The sequence below is a fragment of the Nicotiana sylvestris genome, chromosome 8 (genome assembly GCF_000393655.2).
Source record: "Nicotiana sylvestris chromosome 8, ASM39365v2, whole genome shotgun sequence".
In the NCBI taxonomy this organism is placed as follows: Eukaryota; Viridiplantae; Streptophyta; class Magnoliopsida; order Solanales; family Solanaceae; genus Nicotiana; species Nicotiana sylvestris.
In genome coordinates this window covers 13548207-13570081 of record NC_091064.1, presented here as the reverse complement: position 1 = coordinate 13570081, position 21875 = coordinate 13548207, and the positions used below count along the sequence as shown (strand labels likewise).

The window sequence follows — 21875 nt, the reverse complement described above, 5'->3', positions numbered from 1 at the left end:
TGCATAGAAATTTAGTTGTGCAAGCTTCTGTGTCAATCTAGTACTCAACATTCCTCTTTAAAGACCTCTTGGATGATTAGCCTGGTGATAATCGATGCTTCAGCGGTCTTGTTCTGGAATACCCTGTTATTCCTCTCTATCCATATATGGTATACACAAGCAGCCAACGCCATCCTGTAAATTTTCGCATTTGAACTCCTTCCCCTTGCATGAACTTCTGTTCCCTTTACTAATCTGTCACGACCCTAAACCCAGACACGGTCGTGATGGTGCCTCTCGTGAAGACAAGGCCAGCCAACTATTTTCAATTCGATGTTAAATAGCTAAACAGCAAAAAAATAGTCTAAAACATGATTTAATAATACTAACTAGCAGATAATATCATAAATATGCAGAAAGACAACCTAACATAGCTCGAAACTAGGGTGTCACTAGTCATGAGCATCTATAAATCCTACTACAAGTTCGATAAGTCTATAACTATTACAAATGTCTGAAAAGATATAGAAATGATAAAGAGGGAGAAACACGGGACTGCGGACGGCAAACAGCTACCTCGTGGACTCTGATATCTGCCGGGAACTCTCAACTCGCACTAGCAGGATCCGCAGCACCTGAATTTGCACACAGGGGTGCAGGGAGTAAAGTGAGTACCCCAACTTAGTGAGTAACAAATGTAAATAAAGATTGAAAGCAAACACATAAAACATTCTATAATGAAGCAGTAAAACCATTTAAAAACAGTAAATCTGTGAAAGATAGGTAAAATTCTTTAACTCAAATGTAGTTTCACGAAAAGTCTTTTTCAATAATTAAGCAGGTAATTGACAGTCAAATATAAAAAAGTAAACACATAAAGGCTCTCCCCTTGGGCACAGTATCAACAAATTCGCCCCTCGAGCAACATCTCAGAATAGTACTAGCCCCTCGGGCAAACACATAGAATAATACCAGCCCCTCGGGCTCAATCTCACATCACAATGGATACCTGCGCTCACTAGGGGTGTACAGACTCCTGGAGGGGCCTCTTACGGCCCAAGCGCAATATCAAGCCACCTCGTGGCATCATCACTAGGCCCTTGGCCTCATATCGAGCCACCTCATGGCGTACATATCTCAGGTCATCGGCCTCATAATCGGTATCAAATGTTCCTCACAACATAGGCCCTCGGTCTTACTTAGTCAAAATCCTCACAAGCCACTCGGGCAGTAGTAAAACATGTTTCTCAGCCCAAAATATCATTTAAAAGATTATGTAAGTGTTAAAACAGAGTAAACATAGCTGAGTACGAAAACAATAAAATATAACATGACTGAGTTCAAGTATAAAGTCAAAACAGTGAGTAAATACAAGTAAAAATCCCCGAAGGGTTCAAATAGTTGGGACAAGGCCCAAATATGACATTCAGCCCAAATCATGATGATAGCAAATAGATTTCAGTCAAATACACGGTAAAATAGTCATTCGGGATGGACTAAGTCACAATTCCTAACAGTGCACGACCCCACACTCGTCATCAAGCATATACCTCACCTCAATATAACAGTACGATGCGCAATCCGGGGTTTCAAACCCTCAGAACATCATTTACAATCATTACTCACCTCGAACCGGTCAAATCTCTAGCTCGCGACGCCTTTGCCCCTCGAATCGGCCTCCACTCGCGTCGAATTTATCCTAAATCAGAACGAGGACGTCAAAATATGCTAACGGAACGAGGCCAAAGCGAAAATAATCAAACTATGACACAAATCCCAAAATTACCAATCCCGACCCCAGGCCCGCATCTCAAAATTCAATAATTTTTACATCAATAGATTTTTTATCTCCCCACGAGTTCATACATATCAAAAGTTCTCAAATCCGACCCCAAATGGTCCTTCAAATCCCCAATTAAAGGTCTAAGTTTCTAAGCCCTAGTTTCTCTAATTTCACACTTAATTCTCATGATTTCTAGCTCTAATCCGTGTAATAATAGCATAGGAACGAGTTTTAAGTCCAAATTCCTTACCTCAATGAAGTTCCCTTGAAATCCCTCTTTCAAATCATCCAAAAAGCTCCCAAGCCGAGATAAAAATGGTGAAATTAGCTAAAATTTGCGAAGGCCACAATTTATACTTTCTGCCCAGTCATTTCCGCATATGCGGCCCAATACCCACTTTTGTAGTATCGCATTTGCAGTTATTTCTCCCCTTCTGCAGAAATCACTTAACTTACGATTTTTCCGCATCTGCGATCCCTCATCCGCATTTGCGACATCGCAAATGCGGTCCATCTCACTGCTTCTGCGATTCCTGACTCCCTCAGCACTTTCCTCTTCTACGACCTTCCCTATCGCACCTGCGGTATCGCACCTGCGATCCCCAATCTGCAGGTGCGGAAATACCAGAAGCAGCAAATTCAGCAGCTGCAACAAAATTCCAACTCCTCCGTTAACCATCCGAAATCACCCCGAGGCCCCCGGGACCTCAATCAAAAGTACAAACATATCCCAATACCTTATCCAAACTTGTACCAATCTTCAAAATGCCTGAAACAACATCAAATCAACCAAAACACATCGGATTCAAGCCTAACTTTCTAAAATCTTTCAAATTTCGCTTTTGATCAAAAACCCAACCAAACCACGTCCGAATGACCTGAACTTTTGCAACGCACATCCCAAATGACACAACGAAACTACTGCAACTCTCGGAATTCCATTCCGACCCCTATATCAAAATCTCGCATACCAACCGGAAATCGCCAAAATATCAACTTCGCCAATTCAAGCCTAAATCTACTACGAACCTCCAAAATTCTTCCGATCACGCTCCAAAGTCACAAATCACCTCCCGAAGCTAACTGAACCATCAGAACTCACATCCGAGCCCTCTAACACATAAATCATTACGGATTCGATCCACCCAACCCGATACCACATAACACGGATAAACATAGCATAAAGAAGTAGAAATGGGGAAAACCGAGCGGTAACTGATAATAGGCTAAATTGTTTAATATAACCTATGTTTTAGCTCAACTTAAGGATGGTTTACTATTGTAAATGTTCAAATAATGCAAAAATTGGCTCTAATCATGACTTTAATGTCTCACGGGAGTTCAATAAACAAATGAGGATTTATGAGGGTAATCAAGTAAAAAATGGAGTCAAATGACGAAAAGTTGAGCAGCAACATCTTAACAAGAGAAAACCCCACTAGCGCGGGTCATGCACTGGTCATGCGCTCCCGCGCTAGTTCAGTGATTTGGACAGAAAGAAACTCGATATGCGCGGGATGTGCGTTGGTCATGCGCTCTCGCGCTAGTCCTGTCCGGAAAAGCAATTATTGAGGGGTAAATTGGTCAATTTGGGAGTAATCCACTAAACTACCATAAAGCAAAAGCTCCATTATTAGATGGATCGGATTTTAGAGGAAGAAATAATTTTAGAGAGAGAAAGTGAAGAGAAGACTCAATCTTGAAGTGAAGAAAAGAAGAGGATTACAATCTTGAAGCAAAAACTAAAAGAGTTTTTCTAAACTTTCTCCTTGTATTTACTTATATTATGTTTAAGACTTTTATTGTTGATATTTGTATAATTATGAGTAGCTAAAAACTCTAGTATTCTTGGGTCATGGATGTTAGATAATTATGTTATTTGAAGCTTAGATTGAAGATATTGAATTTATTGTTATGGGTTATTTATTTGATTTTGTTTCTAATTATTTTACTGCATAGCTAACAGTGAAATATTATTTACGAATCTTGAATTAAACTTGACAAAGAAAATTCTTGGTTGCATATAGAATCAAATAGAACAAGTTTTGAATCTCGGGCATCGGGTGAAGAATTCGCAATTAAGATAGACATATACTTAATTGCCTTGTTTGGTTGAAAAATAGGAGTTGTAAATGCATTCTTGCTAATATTAATACCATAGACATATAGGTATTAGTTTAACTTGAATAGATGCATAAGAACTCGAAAGATTCTTATGAATATTATTAACCCTATAATCAATAACCCGGATAATTCAATAAATCCATTTTAAGCTAAAATAGTAGCATAATTTCTAGCAAGTCCATGACCCGGGAATATATTTATCCAAATTGTTATAAACATATTGTGAAATTGGTGTAGTAATTTTGTGTTGAATTATTGTGCAATTATTAAGTAAGTTGTAAATTGGTTCTTTAAATATTTTGTAATAATATAGCATAATTGATAATTATTTGAGTTAATATTAGTTAAGAAGTTGATTATAATTCCTCGTGGGAACGATACTTTACTTACTACTATATTACTTGTCGATCGCGTACACTTGCGTGAGTGTTTTGGTCGCAACAAGTTTTTGGCGCCGTTGCCGGGGAATTAGACATTAACTATTCTTCTAGATTAGACATTGAATTGTTTTTATTTTATTTTTTTTTGTTTTAGTTTAGTTAATGTTTTTTATTTATTTTAACATGGAATCTTGGAATGAAAGTTATTCGAATGATGGTTATTCTTATTTTGATGATCCTTGTCCATATTGTGGAGGACCGCACTGGTGGAAAAATTGTCAGAATGTTCCCGGAAATGAGTTGTGCGCACAATCTCAACCCTTTGAGTGGAATATTTGTAATATGTGTGGTGGTCAAGATGGCCACTGGGATGGTTGTCCTAATTCTTTTCATCCTTCTCTGAGCCCTAATTATGATCATTCTAATAATGTTTGTGAGTTTGATATGGGCAATGAAGTACAAGATATGGAACCTGATGCATATATTGGGGACATTTTAAAGCAAGTAGCAGAGCAACAGGATGAATTAAAAAAAGATATGAAAAGAATGAGGGCAACAATCACAAGAATGAAGGCCAATATAGAAGAATTGAATGAAGATGGTGAGTACCAGCAAGAGGAAAATTTTGAAAAAGAGGAGATTTTGAGCCAAACCTGGCTGGTGGAACAAGCTGAAAGATTGGAGATATATGAGGCTCAACGTGAGAAAATTACAGATGGGATACAATGCCTAATAGAAGGAAGAGCTAAAATTGGAGAGTCAATCATTCGAGCGTACTTTTATTAATGATGTCCATGTTGAGGAAAGCACTCTAGAGTCATGTGAAGAAGTAGATAATGTTATATTTGAAGACTCTAGTGTGTGTACATATGAGGATGTAGCTAGTGATACAATTCTAGAGTTGGGGCGTACTGCTCCTCATTCCATACATTTTTCAACATTGTGTTTGGATGATGACATGGAAATCGAGTCATCTGAGTCTTTGGGGGCGCCAATGTACGAGGACATGGGTGCTTATATCCTGGAATTTATCATGTCAGAGAGACATAATTACATACCTCATTTGAAAGCCAAAAAGTGTAGAACACGATATTGGTTGCTCGACCATGTTAAATTTGTCTCACCACCCCTAGAGCATAGCAAAAAGCTTGAAGCCAAATTGGGGGCTCAATTTATAAGTTCAAGGTGGAGGCAAAAAGTGGTTCACGTCGTGCCGCGATGTTAAATTAGGTGCTTGTTGGGAGGCAACCCAGCTTTACTGCTTTCTTTTATTTTTATTTATTTTTGTTTATTTTAGTTTTCTACCTTTGTAGCATTTGTTGTAGGATTATGAGCATAGAAGAAATGCCACGGAAAGTGTGCAAATGCGAGCCAGCTGGTTGGAACTAGTGTGAGGTACCCGCACAAAGGACCATCCTTGGGAGAAGTCTGAGTACCCCGTGAGCTGTCAGTGCTTCGGTCTTTGGCCTTTTAGGGAGTTTCTTGTCCACCCTTGTTATTTTTTGCTTTATTTGTGCATTGGGGACATTGCACTCTTTTAAGTGTGGGGTGTGAGAATTCCTTTGGATAATTAGCTTTTTAGTATTTTAGCTTCTTATCTCTTTTTTTTTTCCGTAGTTGTGTAGTATTTTAGGACATTATTTTTTTTATGTGAAAAAAAAATATTATATTTTTTCTTAGGAAGTGTAGCAATTCCCCCTTGGTTTTTCTTTAAGCCGCGGTTCTTTTCCAATGGTTTATCTTGAACTGGGCATAGGTAGTTTTTAATTTTTGTTTTTATATTTTTTTTATTTTGTAGACTAAAATAAGGAGTTATAAGCTATAGAAAAGTAAACCCATAGCGTTGACACACCTGAACACAATAGACCCTAGATTGTAACGCTTAGTCCTAATTGTTGAATCTCACTGAAAGTGCCTTAATTTGTATGTTTGTACTGAATTGAATGCTCGTAATAGAGTGTCTTGATGAGCTGATCTGGAATGAGTCATATGCCATGTGTGGTGAGTATTTGTGTAGTCCATGTATTGTACTTGTGTCTAGAACTTGCTCGGTATGTGAGTTGAAGCGAAATTTGAGGTGATGCTCTGTTTGAAAAATGATGTTAGGCTTTATTTGACCTTTTTGAGCTTAATTGCTTATTAAAAATAAAATTTGTCCCTAGTTAACCCTTTTGAGCCTTCAGACTTTTTGTTTGGCACCCGCATTACAAACCTATACCCTTTTGTTCTTAATCGACAGTGTTTTGATCCTTTTACCTCTTAAAGCGCTTTAATTGTGAGAAGAGCGCTAAAAGAAGTAAGAAGGAAATAAATGTGGGGTGACTTTTGAGTGGAACCAATAAAAGGATGAAATGTGCACTTATGTTGTAAACGAATACACCACTAGCAGAAATGAGTGACAAGAAAAAAAAAAGAGATAATTACATTGTGTTTTGCTCTAGCTAGTGAGAATGAATTAATAGAGTGCTTAAAGAAGAAGGGCGTATTTGTGGGATGATAATGTGTATAAATGAGAAGTGGGTTGAAGAATTTATGCTGAAAATTGCTCGTGTGATGTGTTAAAGTGCTTAGGGGTTGAGTCACTATTCCTAAATACATCCTACCCGTCCCTTAGCCCACATTACAACCATGAAAAAGTCCTAATTGATTTTGGATCGAGCTACCCTACGTTAGTAGAGATTTACATTAAGGGCAAACTTATGGTACCAATTGCATGCATGTGACCTCTTTTGTGAGAGTGAGTGATTTCCTTGATATATGTGAATATATGAATTGAATGTGGTGGATTGAAATCAGTTTTTGTTGATGTAATTGTGAGGGCATATAAATCGTGACGGAGAAGCAAGTCTTGATTTTTGTGTAAAGTACTTTGAGGAAGTGTGAATATTGCATGGCACTTGAGAGTTGGCTTTGAGGCTAGGATTGTTCACTGCTAGGCGTAATACATGTACATTGTTCTAGGTGTAATGCGTTAAGGGAAATGGTTAAGCGAAGGATTCTCTAGAGAATATAGTTGATTGCTCGAGGACTAGCAATAAGCTAAGTGTGGGGTGTTGATAATAGGCTAAATTGTTTGATATAACCTATGTTTTAGCTCAACTTAAGGATGATTTACTATTGTAAATGTTCAAATAATGCAAAAATTGGCTCTAATCATGACTTTAATGTCTCACAGGAGTTCAATAAACAAATGAGGATTTATGAGGGTAATCAAGTGAAAAATGGAGTCAAATGACGAAAAGTTGAGCAGCAACATCTTGATAAGAGAAAACCCCACTAGCGCGGGTCATGCGCTCCCGCGCTAGTTCAGTGATTTGGACAGAAAGAAACTCGATATGCGCGGGATGTGCGCTGGTCATGCGCTCCCGCGCTAGTCCTGTCCGGAAAAGCAATTATTGAGGGGTAAATTGGTCAATTTGGGAGTAATCCACTAAACTACCATAAAGAAAAAGCTCCATTATTAGATGGATCAGATTTTATAGGAAGAAATAATTTTAGAGATAGAAAGTGAAGAGAAGACTCAATCTTGAAGTGAAGAAAAGAAGAGGATTACAATCTTGAAGCAAAAACTAAAAGAGTTTTTCTAAACTTTCTCCTTGTATTTACTTATATTATGTTTAAGACTTTTATTGTTGATATTTATATAATTATGAGTAGCTAAAAACTCTAGTATTCTTGGGTCATGGATGTTAGATAATTATGTTATTTGAAGCTTAGATTGAAGATATTGAATTTGTTGTTATGGGTTGTTTATTTGATTCTGCTTCTAATTATTTTACTGCGTAGCTAACAGTGAAATATTATTTACGAATCTTGAATTAAACTTGACAAAGAAAATTCTTGGTTGCATATAGAATCAAATAGAACAAGTTTTGAATCTCGGGCATCGGGTGAAGAATTCGCAATTAAGATAGACATATACTTAATTGCCTTGTTTGGTTGAAAAATAGGAGTTGTAAATGCATTCTTGCTAATATTAATACCATAGACATATAGGTATTAGTTTAACTTGAATAGATGCATAAGAACTCGAAAGATTCTTATGAATATTATTAACCCTATAATCAATAACCCGGATAATTCAATAAATCCATTTTAAGCTAAAATAGTAGCATAATTTCTAGCAAGTCCATGACCCGGGAATATATTTATCCAAATTGTTATAAACATATTGTGAAATTGATGTAGTAATTTTGTGTTGAATTATTTTGCAATTATTAAGTAAGTTGTAAATTGGTTCTTTAAATATTTTGTAATAATATAGCATAAATTGATAATTATTTGAGTTAATATCAGTCAAGAAGTTGATTATAATTCCTCGTGGGAACGATACTTTACTTACTACTATATTACTTGTCGATCGCGTACACTTGCGTGAGTGTTTTGGTCGCAACAGTAACTCATGAGACGACTGGACGGGTCATCACACAATCCATTACTGGTCTGCTTATTCCTTGCCAATGCAAAAGTTTACTCCAAATTTGTGTAGAAAAATCGCATTGGAAAAATAGATGGGACCCCAAGAGCAAAGTGGGGAGTTCTTGGAGGGAAGGATGCCGAGGGTCTATTCTGAAACAGTCTCTCTATCCCAGAGTAGGGGTAAAGTCTGCGTATACACTACCCTCCCCAGACCCCACTAGTGGAATTATACTGGGTTGTTATTGTTGTTGTATACTTTCCAATCGGGTATAGCAAAGCGGACATACCTGATTGTCATTAACATCCCAGTTCATAAGTCTATCTTTTGTGGCTAGTCTTTCATGATCTGCTATTCTCAAGATAAATATCCATTTCGGGGATCCAAGATTATTACAAACTAGTCTTTTCCATGGCACTCTTGGAAAATCACCCCTCATTAGTGTATACATCTTTTTAATAGAGAAGACTGCCATATTCCTAAGTTCTGCTTCCAGAACTCTAACCTGCATGCACAACGCTTTAGATCTTCATAATTTTCTTACCACCCAGGAAGCTTGTCTGGGTATAGACTCCCATACATGCCTTCCTTTTATGTAGTAGACGTGGACTCATTTGATCCATATTTTATCCTTTTTACAACACAAGGTCCACAATAATTTACTGATAGCAGCTCTATTTCATGTAGCGATGTCTAATACATTTAAACCATCTGCTACTCTAGGATAACACACTTTGGCCCATGCAAGCAATGTTTTCCTACTCAGGTCCACACCTCATGTCCAAAGAAATCTTCGACAAGTTATTTCTATAAGCTTTACTACCTTCGTAGGTAGCACAAAAATGTGTGACCAGAAAACATCAATGGAAAAAGAACATTTTTTAGCAACATTAATCTTCTTGCATAAGAAAGAAATTTTGTAGTCCAACTAATAGTTCTGGCCAACATTCTTTCGAGTAGCGGTTGACATTGAATGATTGATAATCTTTTAGTACTAAGTGACATACCCAAATATTTGAATGGCGTTGTTCCTTTGGTAAATCCTAGTATCCTCATGATAGTTTCCTGATCTTCCACCCGCACACGTCCAAAATATATAGAACTCTTCTCCTTATTAGCTATCAAACCAGAAGCTGCAGAATATTCTTGAAAGCAATCAAACAACATCTGCACAGAGACCACATCACCCCTACAAAAAAAAAAAATATAGATCATATGCAAATCCCAATTGTATCAAACTCAGTTTGCAGCACCTGAGATGGTGATTAAAATTTGGTTGGCCACGTAGTCTCTTTAATATCCTGGAAAAATATTCCATAGCTGCACAAAGAGGAAAGAGGATATTGGACCTCCCTGTGTCAATCCTCTTTCAGTAGCAAAAGGCAGTTGGCCTACCATTAATACCAACAGAATAAGAAACAGATTGCAGACACTCCATCACCCACTACATAAACTTCACTGGAAAGTTCATGTTTATCAATACATGCTCAACAAATACCATTATTTAATTTGTAACCATGACATTCATAATTATTTACAAACATATGTATTATAAAGTATAGATGGTGGATTGTTATAAAATCTACACATTAATTGTAGGGACATTTTGTCTTCCAAACAAATCCCCCTCCCCAACCAAATTCTTCTCCTAATTCCAAGGCATTTCTGCCTCTATGCTAACCTACTCTCTAAAGATGAGACCCAAATTTTACTTCTCCGGTCTCTCACGTTAATTCACTCCCTATCATATTTTACTTGCTATTCCTATCTGATTTTCTGATGTGAGGTATATGTTCTCGCTAATATTGGTATTGTTGTGGCTACATTATGTAATAATCGTGCAGTGCCTCAAAATCACGGAAACTATATTATTTCCTTGAATAATTAATGATATATTTTACCTTGATTAGTGAGTTCAAACGTAAACAACCAGTTGATAGATCTCTTGATCAGAATGAAGAAAAAAGAAATTGAAGGCTCCCAAATTCTATAAATTTAAATACGGAAAATCGTCTAATAAATGGTTTATTTTTACCATCCGTTTACCTATTGGTCCGGAAATACATCTACCGATCATTGAAATATTTCATCTTTAATCACTCCACCAGAATATGTAAATGCAACAATATTTTGTTGTGAAAACATATTCTTAGCTAGGCTTGCTACAGAAAGTTAAGCCCGTGGGTGAAAATAGCAGCAAAAGCATTCATTCGAGTTTTGGACAAAGACAAGCCAATTTCTAAATCTTCATGTGAGTCTTTAGACTTGCTGAGGGACATCGATATGCCATCGCCATTGTCAATAGAAACGAACTCTAACTTTTCTGGTTTTCCCCAACCAAAATCAGCAGCATAAAAGTCGAGCTTCGGCGATCCAGCAACCGAAACTGTTCGATTCCAATTTGTGGTTTTCAATTCTTTTAAACACTCCCCATTTAGGATTGATTCATCATCCTTCATCTTTTTCTTAATGTTTTCTCGAATTAATTCTGCAGCAATTATAAAACCTTCTTTTCCAGCTACATTAGCATGACTTGTTTTTACAATGTACAGCACTATGCAATTTCCGAAGTAAGTTGGAGGAAGTGACGGATCAAGTCGTGCTCTGCAATCTCCAGCACATAGGAACAACTCCATTTCATTCTCGTCTATTTCTTTCCCTATTGCGGCCTCTGATTTTATCAAGTAAGTCCATACATAAGCACACGTTACTGTGAAAAATGTTACGTGAGTTAGGCTAGGTCGTTTTGAAAATATTAAGTTCTTTAGCTTTACTATGTCATCCCGTGCTACAATAAAAGTAGCTCGAATCTTATTAGGAGGAGTCACGATGTCACACATCTCAAGCTTATATTTCTTCATTTCATCCCATATAGACATCATTACTCCGTGAGGGTCTTTGATTACGGACCTATCATAATATGGAATGAACTCTTTAGCTAAGAATTGCTCATCTCTGCCGAATTTATTGAGCGAAGCCCATGCTTTTGTGAACCCTACAAAGCTAGCACCATCACCAACGACATGATGGTGAGTTGAACCAATGGATATGCCATGATTCGGAAAAAGTGTCACTTGAATGGCTAAATAGGGGCTAATTGGACCCCAGGTGCATCCTTAGGTTCCGCCAACTGCGGAATAAAGTGATAAAAATCCTTAATATTACGAGGATGGTTACCAACGAGATAATTGAAATCCATATCAGACTCAGAAAAAATAACAGATACAGAATCCCCAGTTAGATAACGCAATTCAGGGTAACCGCTCATATATATTGGACAAACAACATCGCCAGCTAGGGATATATAGTGTTTGAGAGTAAGGGAGAGAGAATCTTTAAGACTAGGAATAATGGTTTGGACGATGTGGTTTTGGAAATGGGGAACTTGTAGAACAGAATCCGCCGCATACGGTGGAAATTTAACCATTGAAAATCAAAATATGTAAGAGGAAGTTTGAGTTCAGCTGCACTGCCCGAAGATGGTGCAACTTGACATTGCTCAATCACTAAAGCCATTGAGTTTTTATTTAAGAGAGCATTCAAAAATGCTAAAGGCAAGAGTAATATATTGTAGAAGAAGAGTTGATGTATTAATTGTTCATAGTATGGCTATGTTAAAGAGGTTTTATTTAGACCCTATAAACAGTAGCATTATAGTTACGGATTCAATTGAAACCATAATTTTCGCGGTTGAATATAAATATACATGTAAGAATTTATTAAAATTATCAGAAAATTTTCATTAAATATGAATTTATTAAATATAATGAGTTCAATGCTAAAAATTTTAAGTGTTAGACCCGTACAATTTAATCTGACATCCGCCTCTGACTTACCGGAGGAATCACATGATCTACAAAAGGGGCCGGGTGCTATTTCAGAAAAAATAAACCACTAGTCCATGTATTTATAATGGGTTGATCGTGGGTACTGGGCCTTAGTTGGCTTTATCGAGTAAAGCCAGCTTATAAATCATGGTGCCTAATAAATTAATAGATATTACTGATCATTACTCCATCATCTTGTGTATATTGAAATTAAACTAATCAACATTATGGCAATTAAGAAATTACCATGTGCTACTGCTACCTACACCCATATTCAAATGGCTTAAATAATATAAACACCTAGTGCAAATAATTGTGTGCTGCATCCGATTATACATCACATGTAGGGGTGACAAATGAACGGGTAGGGTCGGATATAGGAGGGTAGAAAATATGTAATGCAAAAACGGATAATTTATCCGATCCGATCCATATTTAATATGGATAAAAAAGGGTTACAAATTTAAAACTTAAATTCATTAGCTAGTTATTCATTGGTATCCATTTTCTTAGTGGATAATATAGTTCTTATCCATATTTGACCCGTTTTAAAAAAAAAAATATTATCTAACCATTTTTAATGGATAATATGAGTGGAAGATTATTTCCGTTTAACCATTTCGATATCACTAATTACGTGTCATATGGATGTTGTATATAAACAGCTAGTGCAGGCAATCTTGCTGCGTCCAATTCAATATATATATTTATGAAAAATGTAGGAGGGGGGTAAATTATTCCAATTTTGTACATTAGTCGATTATTGTAAGAGTTAGTCATCTAACTACTATTTTCAGATCAGAATGGTTAAGTAAAACTGGAATATTAATTTGTTTTAAAATAAACTACACTAGGAATATTTTATATTGGTTCGACAAGCTCCTTACCTCCAGTTCCCTTAGGTTACGTGCAAACTATATCTGGAGCAGTTTGAGTTTTGTGTTTGAGTACAACTTTGGGTGATTTTCCTGGATCACTACCAAATACTTAGTTTTGACTCGCTCATCAATAATGATCCTTTTATTTTCACTTGTTCACCAAAGAATCGATTGCCCAAACAACTCTACGTTTCTTTTTTTCCTCTTTTCTTTGGCACATTGTTAAGTAAAAATTGTATGGGGCGCTCTATTTGGTCGTCCCTTTTTAATCTGTACCTGTTTTGTTTTTCTGTTTGCACCCGTACCCGTTTTTTTGTTAGAAGCGTTTTAAAAAGACGATTTTGCCGTTTTTTTTTAGTAAAAGACTACTTTCTCTCCAAGTATACGCCATATTGTCTATTGTCTCTATCTCTCTCCCTTTCTTCGCGTTTTTGATTTGTTCTTCTCTGAAATCAAATGATTTTCGTCGTTGCATTCTTCTTGATTTGCAACTGTTTGTTCCCCAACAACATTACGTATAATCAGAGGTACGATTTTAATGCTTGCTTTTGTGCATTGCATTAACTTTGTATGAGGTTTTATTTTACTATTATTTTTATAATTTAATTTCTGAATTGTCACGACCCAAGTTCTCCTTCCGTAAATCGTCGTGACGGCACCTAGTCTTTATGACTAAGTAAGCCTAACATTTGTGGAAAAATAAAACAAAAACATAAAGCTAACAATTAAAATTTAAATCTCGCATCCACCTCTGCCTTATAGGATGAGTCACATGCTCTATAAAAGGGGTGCTATTTCAGAAAAAATGAAATTACTAGTCCATATATTTATCATGGATTGATCGTGGCTGACCTTAGTTGGCTTTGTCGAGTAAAGCCAGCTTATGAATCGTGATGTCTAATAAATTAATAGATATTATTGATCATTACTTCATCATCCTGTGTATTTTGAAATTAAATTGATGGACATGTACGTCCAATATGACAGTTAAAGAAATTACCTATGCTACGTTACTCATAAAAATCCGAAAAATAGAAAATCGAACCAATCCGACCAAAAAATCGATACTTCTTATATTTGGTTTGGTTTTAGTTTTGAATTTTAAAAATCGATCAACTTTAATTTGGTTTTGATTTTAACAAAAAAATAACAGAAAAAATCGAACCAAACTGACTATAGAAGTAGCAATTAAATTTCTACTTCTATTTATAAAATTCTAAAATTTTATGGTACATATTAGTCGTTTGTAATTTTTTTGTCTAGTTCTTTGCTATTATAATAATTTAATTATTTGTATTTACATTCTAGTTTGATTGGTAGTTTTCTTTTGCTAGTTAGTACAAGAATTTATTTCATGTTAAAAATTATCGTTTTTAATTTAGTACTTAAATTATTCATCACTATTTGATTCAATTATCATCAATATATTTTGATAAACGATATATTTCTCAAATAGCAATTGGTTTGATAGTGTTACGTTGAAAATGTAGTCGCCGGAATATGTGTTTGGCACTGTATGTCTCATATTTAAGAAGAAAATCGATAAATAACCGAAAAAATCGAAAAATCAACAAAAAACGACAAAACTGAATCGATAAAAATACTGATTTAATTGGTTTGGTTTGGTTCCAATATTTGAAGAACTGACTTACTTGGTTTCATTTCTTTTTACAGGGAAACCGATCCAAACCGAACCATGAACACCCCTATTCAAATGGCTTAAATAATATAAACAGCTAGTTGAAATAATCGTGATGCATCCGTGGCAAACGGGCAGGTCGGGCCAGATTGAATATGGGCAGATCAAAACGGGTAATGTAATAACGGATATATCCGATCCGATCCATATTTAATACGGATAAAAGAACGAGTTAACCGGCGGATAATATGGATATTCGTATTATCCATGACTTCTTGAATATAATCACTTTTGAGAGAATTCCTAGTCTCCCAAAGTTGAGGAACCCCAACTTTGTGGTTTTTCAAATGTAAAAGTTAAACTCATTAGCTAGTTATCCATTGATATCCATTTTCTAAGTGGATAATATGATTATTGTCCATATTTAACCCATTTTTAAAAAGTTTATTATCCAACCCATTTTTAATGAATAATATAGGTAGATGGCTGTTTTCTTTTAACCATTTTGCCACCACTAATCACATGTGTCAAATGGATGTTGTATATAAACAGCTAGTGTAGGCAACCTTGCTGCGTCCAATTCACTATTGATAACTAGGGATTCTAACCTATTTTTTGCTCCTTTTTGCTTAAGTTTTGGATTAAAAGTATGTACAAGTATTCCTGACAGCTAACTTATTGTTCCTGTTTGCACTGTTTGGTCAAAAAGAGAATAGAAAGTCAAAATCAGCTCACAAAGGAGTGAAACCTGCACAAGTTCAAAGTTGAGTCAAAAGAGCTGACAATAAAGAAACAGACGCGGACGCGGAGGGTCCACTGCTGAGGCGGTCTTAACTATGCTCTTAGCGGTAACAAGGTTCAGAGAGGTAGGTTTTTTGGGCTTAATAGTCACCGCTGCCCGCGGTGAAATTGCGCGGCAGCGGTATCGTCTAACGCAACCGCGGTCCAGTTCTCGCCCTCAGCGGAATTAAGATTCAGAGGACTATGGTTCGGAGCTCAAATTGAAAGGTGCGGTCAGCGAACATATTTCGCGGCCGCGGTTGAAGGAGCGCAGAGGCGGGTGTTTTTCCGCTCCCTGCGGACTCAAGTTCAGATCCAGCTTAGAAGAGAAGAACCGCGGTTCGCGCTTGCTTTTGCACGTTTGCGATAGTCATAGCGCTGAGGCGACCTATTTTTCGCTGTCAGCGGAATCTCCGTAGGGGCAATTTTGTTTGAAAAATTTAGCTGTGTATAAATAGTTTTTTTTCTTTAGATTTTTAGGGTATATGCTGTTTTGTGGAGAATGTGAACAGTCGTTTTTTACCTTTTTGCGTAATTTTAGAACATCTTTAGCAATTAATCTTATATTTTACTCTTGTAATTATTTTTTATGGCTTATATTTCATCTCTATCTTTGGTTTCTTCTTTGATTATAAGTAGCTAAACCCATTAGCTAGGGTTGTGACCCAACCCTAATGTGAGTATTTAATGGGTCTTCAATTTTAGGGCTTAAATATTTATGGGTTAATGATATTTAGCTTGATTTATGCTTTAATTGTTGAATTGGTGGTTGCAAACATTGATTTCTGCCTTTTCGACTTAGGCTCTTCTTGAGAAACAGAGACTAAGTCTAGGAAATTCAGGCTAACAAGGAATTGGGGTGCTGATGTTTGGCTTAATGTATGCATAGTTTGATATGTATTACCTCACATTATGCTCATGTCTCATAGATTTCGGATGTATAATATGATAATTTGTGCTCATTTGTGATATTTCTATGTGTAGGAATCATTCGGATGCAATTTGGGACGAAATGACGAGAATTGGAGCGAAATTGGAAAAAAAAAAGCAAAAAGTGAAATTTGAGGGCCACAGCTAGCGTGGGGTGCTGTCTGTGGTGCAATTTAGAGAATGTATAAAATTTGAGCGCCAGGGCCAGCGCCCCACGCTGGCCTGGACGCTCAAAACGTAAACATGTCCTATTTCGACTAGGACTCGGTTATTTCGACCCTAGGACGCCTCCAACTCATATAAAAGCCAATCTAAACCTATTTTGAGAGAGAAGGATGTTTTTTGAGAGGAAAACACAAGCACAAAGCCGTTGTGGAGTCCGGGTTTCATCTTTTCTTCCATCAAACTTAATATTTTTTATGTTTCTTTTTATGATTTGTTGTTTGACTACCATGCTATGTGGAGCTAAACTTCACGTTCTAATATTGTGGTTCTTTCATGACTATTATTATTCGAATATTGATTTTGATTTCTCAGTTTATCGTATTGGTTTATTTATTCAATCCTGTGCTTAATTATTTGATTGTTTGATCATCAATTGAATACTATCTACGAATCTAGAGTTGAACTCGAAAGTGGGAATTCTAGATTGCATGTAGGATTAAGTAGAGCAAGTTCTTGAACCTGGGCATCAGGAAACAGATTCGCGGTTAGGATAGACATATACCTAATTGCCTTGCTTGGTTGATGTATAGGAATTATGAATGTGTTCTTGTTAGTTCTAATTCCATAAACATATGGGCGTTAGGTTAGCTTGAATAGGCGAGTAAGAACTCGACATATTCTTATGAGCGATATTAACCCTGTCAACCAATAAGCTAGATAAATTAGTTAGTCAATTTAATTGAAGAATACAATAGGAATATTAGATAGCCCATAACCCTAGATCATTTTCATAACATTGATAACATATAAATCTGCTCTTCCTCTATTCAAATTTCATTATTTGTTTTTCTTTATTTTAATTAGTTTAAAATCAAATACTTCTAGTTTAACTCTCGTTTAGATAGTTAGGATAGTCTAATTTAGCTAAAAGTTAATCATAAGTCCTCGTGGGTTCGACATCCAACTTTTAGTCCCTTTATTACTTTGAGGACCGCGTATACTTGCGCGTGCGTTTGTCCGCAACAAGTTTTTGGCATCATTGTCGGGGACTTAAAAATTAGCTATTTTTCTAGATTAGACTTTTAATTTTATCCAATTTTTTTATATATTTTTATTTTTATAAATATTTGATATTTTCTCTTAGTGTGTGTTTAGTTCTCTCAACATGACATATAGGGATGAAATATATGGAGGTAAGCTTATTGACAAAGATGCTTGGTTGATGGAAGACTTTTATGGCCCGAATTTTTGGGCAGTGTTTTGTTCTGCAATTTTGCACCAGCTACTATTTTTGGCTGCCCGGTCACTCCGACCTGATCAAATCTACTCCAAAAATTTTGAAATTTGGCAGATTGGTTAGAAACAATATTATAAGCTATTTTAAAAACAAAAATTCAAAAATGACTAAAAATTTTGAAAAATGATGGGTTGCCTCCCACCAAGGGCTGCATTTAACATCGTGGCACGACGCAACTCAACTTTACCACTTTTCTCGCCACTTGGACGATATGAATTGGGCACCCAACTTGGAATCAAGCTTGTGATCACGAGCGGTAGGGGGTGGTAAGTTGATGATCAAGCCAAACCTCAATTTCTTCATTTTGCATTTCTTGGCTTTCATGTGAGGAATGTCATTTTGCCTTCTTTTTCCCTCAAATTGTAAGATGTATGGTTTTTGCCTTTCCTCCTTGCAATCCCTCATTGACTCGTGTAGTTCAATTCCCATATCATCACACAATTCCAATGTTAAAAAATGCTTGGAATGTGACATCAAACCTCCAAATTCCAATTCTTCCCGGATTTTGACATCCTCTTTTTCCCCCGAACTAGAGTCAATCTCAACCAAATTTTCATTTACACCGGATGACTCTAAATCTATATTTTTTCTCGGCATCATTAACACTCATGGAGTTCGTTGGCAGATGTTCAATTCTTGATTCATCAAAGTAGAGCTCACTTTCTTTCTCGAAATCGGACTCTTCTTGACTTTCTTCCACACTCTCAAGTTGGTGGGCATAGTGAGCCTCAACCAATATTTTTATTTGATCTTCCAAAGTGCGGATATGTTCATCATTGTGAGTCAAGCTTTGTTTCAAGTCCTCGAGTGCAAAGTTATGTTTTTCCTTATTTTCAAGAATGGTCTATTACATGAACATCATCTTCTCACTTTGAGCATTTGAGAGTTCTTCTTGGTTTTGATCAAGCGCTAAAGAAGGAGTTTCGGCTTCCACATCTAAGGAAAATTCTTGGCTATCATTAACTTCCGAGGCTTTTTGGACCTCTAAAGCTTCAAGCATTTCTCCCATTTGTGAGTGCAACTTTTCAAGTGCCAAGTCATTTTGGAGAATATTTTCCAAGAGCTCCTCCAATGCACTTTGTTCTTTGTTTACTCCTTCAATTAAGCATTCTAACATGAGCTTGAACTCTCCATTTTGACTATGCACAACCTCTTCTACTTCCATAGCCCTATCATTTTCATCACATAAAGTAGAATCATTATAGCGGGGGCTTGGGGAAGGGAAGGACAAATAATCAAAATCATCACAATGACCATTTTGACAATCACACATATCACAAATACTCCACTCATGGGCTTGAGATTGTGCGCACAATCCACCCCAGAGAGAATTTAAATAATTTTTCCACGAGTGTGGTCCTCCACAATAAGGATATGGGTCATCAAAGTATGAACAACTACCATCCGACCAATTTTCATTATATGATGCCATTTTTCAAAACTAAGAAAATAATTGAGAAATAAACAAGAAAAATAGACCAAGGTAAGAAAAATTAATTACACAAATATTCACAAGTTTGGACCAAAGTACTTACGCTTATTTCTCAAACAACCTAAACTATGGCAAATTGTTCCCCGACAACGGAACGAATTTTGATGACGTTCAAATCCACTACTAAAAAGTAAATGTATACGGTCGCATGCAATATAATTTATCCAACTATCAGTCAGGGTCGAATCCCACAGAGAACAATATGTAGGCAATTAGGAATGTAAGAGAATTATCACTTGTTATGCAATGCCAAACACTTAGGTTTGTTTTAAGAAAATATTTATACCAAAATGCGAAAATGTAAACTAACCTAGAAAGTAAGTAAAATGATCAATGGCTACAAGTATGGATGCATCGGGAATTACACTCAAGTAACGATCCAATGTATTTCACGATTTTACAAATATGAGCGAGTTTATGTTAATTAGCCTCGGGTAATAATTCTATATTAGCTTCTTCCGAAGACTAACAAGACTTCCCAATTGAATTATCCCTAAAAAAATTAGGAGATTAAGCACATCCGGATATGGCTACAAATAGTTCAATCCTATCCCTAGGTAGAATCTATAAAATGAGGGTTAAAGCCTCAAGTTCTTGTTAATTAATATTTTCCAACCCCAAATAATCTTTCCCAAAATTAATTCGGAGTTAATGGGCGAGTCCTAGGGTTAGCTAATCCCTTTGGAAACATTAAAGAACAAGAATAATTAAAGAAACAATAACTCACTTCATAAAGAGATAAAAATCATTCAATACATAAGCACGACAAGGTATTTAATCCACACTTTAAACATGAATATTTCCATAAATAAGATTCAAATGTTGAATAAAATACTACACACTTAGATATATAATACAAAGCAAGGAAATAAAGAAATGAACATAAATGGGTAAGAAATTCTCAACCAAAGGCTTCAAATCTTTAAGACCAAAGTGTGTGTGTAACCCTAGCTTCCAAAACTTGTTCTCTCAAGTCTTTGAAACTGAAAATATGCCAAAAGATATCCCAAAGATCTGCTAGCTCGTGTATTAAAAGGTTTGAGGATTAAAAACGTAAAATTCCATTTCTGCCCAGAACTGCCCAGAAAATACACTATGTGTTCACGTATATCCTCATGCGTTCGCGGTGAATAATTTCTCCAAGCTACGTGATCGCGTACAGTGTCACGCGTTCGCATAGCTCAGTTGACCAGCCGCTGACCAGACTTCCTTCTTCGCGTTCGCACTTATTCTCACTCGTTCGCGTAGCTTTGCCATCGTTGACTTATGCGATCGCGTATAGTTTCTTGCGATCGCATAGGGTAATCACTGACAGTGGTCCATTTTTCCTTTTTAGCACTTTTTGACTTGTTTTCTTCTATATATTCTCCAAATCATATGATATCTGAAATATGTTAATAAACCTCAGAAAATGTCTTAATTTCTCATCAAAATCATATAAAAGCCTAAGTATTAAGAAGAGATAAGTTGGTAAAATACCAACTTATCAGACAATACCATACTTTAGCTTGCGACTTATACATATCTATTTATACTACTTGCAACCTTCTTTCAGCTTGCTTGCTCCATAAATTTTTTTATGTTATTCTGTAACATTAAGCGAGACATCACATCATCTCTAACTTTCCTTTATTCTCTTGACTAGGTCTCTCGATACCTAGAAACCATAGGCTGGAAGGTATTCCACTGCCGATGATGCTATTATTCCTGGATACTGAATTCTCACATTTCTAGCCCTCTATCCGAAGTATGGACTATTCACAACCATCTGCATTTGAGTATCTCGTACGTTGTTCAGCTTTAACTTACTTAGTTAAAATCTCACATTACATCTTCTATATCTTTCATGACCTTTCTTCCACATAGGTACAAGTCACATTCACAACTTGAACTTCTATTATAATACTTACACCTCTTTAGATGATTCGGTGAGAGCTTAAACTATCTTCCTATATGCAACTCTTGGTATTAGTCATTACCTTAGCCTTTCATGGGCGTTAGGGAATATCCATGATACTATCTTCTAACAACTCAATCCTTTATCTATGCCTTGGACTCAATTTTTTTTTCTTTTAAAATATACCAGAATCTTCTACAATTGTATATGCTGCATGCATAAAACTCCAAACTCTTAAGTGCGTCCATGACGTAACTAACTCTGGATTACTGATCGAATAATTCCTT

General features: G+C 36.2%; 1 pseudogene; it reads right to left on the bottom strand.

The window, feature by feature from the left end:
• Positions 1-10845: 10845 nt before the first annotated feature.
• Positions 10846-12199, bottom strand: LOC104249921 (phenolic glucoside malonyltransferase 1-like; annotated as a pseudogene).
• Between the last annotated feature and the right edge of the window lie 9676 nt (positions 12200-21875).